Genomic DNA, 2,138 nt, shown 5'->3' with positions numbered 1-2,138 from the left:
GGGAAAGAAGAAAGGTCTGATGGCTTCTTGGGAGGACCTGGAAAACGATTCAGAAGATGATGAAGAATCAGAAACCAAGTCTCAACCTTGTCTTATGGCAGACCACGTTGAACAGGTAGTCATTCATAACCCTGATACTGAAGCTCTTCATCTTATGATAGACCACCTTTTTGAAAAAATTAGATGCTTCTTGCTTGATAACCAAGATCTTGAACAACAAATCACCATTCTTAAAGCAGAAAATGGTTTTTTTAAGGATAAATTAAGGGAGGCTGAAGCTGCTGTTAAACTTGTTGAAGAAAACAAGCAGCTGAAAGCCCAACTTAAAAGTTTTGAAAGTGATCATTGTGTTGTTGCATATGTGGACTGTTTTAAAAGAAATGAAGAGTTGCTTAAAGAGGTCAATAAGCTTAAAGAAGACTTAGCCAAGTTCACTCAAAGTTCTAAAAATCTAAATCAAATCTTGGCTAGTCAAAAACCTCTTTATGATAAAACTGGCTTGGGTTTCCTCAAATCTGTTGAGAAACCTTCTTTTGAAAATATTGCTTCATCTTCTAATGATACAAGGTTTCAAAACCCAGCAAGCTTTAACAAAACAGCAACTCCAAGATTTTGTAGACTATGTAACCGAAATGGCCACTTTCCCATTCAATATTTTTTTGGTGAAAGAATGATTGGTGACAACGTTTGCAAAGTTATTTTTGACTATAATGGATTGGGACAGAGGAGATGGTTTAACATGAAAGGATCCAAGAGGATTTGGGTACCTAAGGTCACTTGAGCTTATTTTGTAGGTATGCCTAGCATCCAAGCGAAAGGACAATATGTGGTACATGGACAGCGGATGCTCTAGGCATATGACCGGAAAGACAACCTTCTTCATAAAGTTTGATGAGTATGATGGAGGGTTTGTCACTTTCGGTGATGATGGTAAAGGAAAAATAGCGGCAATTGGAAAAGTTAGTAAAAGTTTCTCATCTTGTATAAATGATGTTCTTCTTGTTGATGGCTTGAAACACAATCTACTAAGTGTAAGCCAATTGTGTGATCTAGGATATGAAGTTGTTTTTAGAAAGTTTGTGTGCTTAGTTATATGTGAAAAATCTGGGGATATTTTGTTTGAGGCTAAAAGGTGCAATAATGTGTATGGATTGACTCTTGAAGACTTAAAAAATCAAAGAGTAATATGCTTCACTTCTCTTGAATCTGAAAAATGGCTATGGCATAGAAAATTGGGTCATGCTAGCATGTACCAAATTTCTAAGTTAGTCAAGAAAAATTTGGTTAGAGGAATTTCAAATATTAAATTCGATAAGGATCTTACTTGTGATGCTTGCCAATTAGGCAAACAAGTAAAATCCTCTTTTAAACCAAAAGATAAAATTTTAACCAAAAGGCCATTAGAGATGTTACACATTGATCTTTTTGGTCCAACAAGAACTCAAGGTTTAGGAGGTAAACACTATGGTCTAGTGGTGGTGGATGATTACTCTAGATTCTGTTGGGTACTTTTTCTTGCTCATAAAAATGATGCTTTCAATGCTTTCTCAACCCTTTGCAAAAGAATTCAAAATGAAAAAGATTTAAAGGTTGCCCATTTGAGAAGTGATCACAGAAAATAATTTAAAAACCAAGACTTTGAAAAATTATGTGATGATTTTGGAATTGCTCATAACTTTTCATGCCCAAGAACTCCCCAACAAAATGGGGGTGGTTGAAAGAAGGAATAGAAGCCTTTAAGAAATGACTAGGGCTATGTTATGTGAAAGTGAGATTCCAAAATTTCTATGGGCTGAAGCTGTAAATACAGCTTGTTACATTTTGAATAGGACCATTATTAGAAAATGGTTAAAGAAAACTCCTTATGAGCTATGGAAAGGAACCCTTCCTAATCTTAAGTATTTCCATGTTTTTGGATGCAAATGCTTTGTACTTAACAATAAAGAAAACCTTAGTAAATTTGATCCAAAATCATATGAGAGGATGTTTGTTGGATACTCCACCACTAGCAAGGCTTATAGAATTTACCTCAAAGAACATAGAACTATAGAGGAATCCATACATGTAGCTTTTTGTGATTCTAATTCAATTCCCAATACTGTGATAGAAAATGATTTAGATTGATTTAGATTGTGAAG

This window comes from Arachis hypogaea, chromosome 11, assembly GCF_003086295.3.
Source record: "Arachis hypogaea cultivar Tifrunner chromosome 11, arahy.Tifrunner.gnm2.J5K5, whole genome shotgun sequence".
Classification (NCBI taxonomy): domain Eukaryota; kingdom Viridiplantae; phylum Streptophyta; class Magnoliopsida; order Fabales; family Fabaceae; genus Arachis; species Arachis hypogaea.
Note: the sequence above shows the minus strand (reverse complement) of the source record.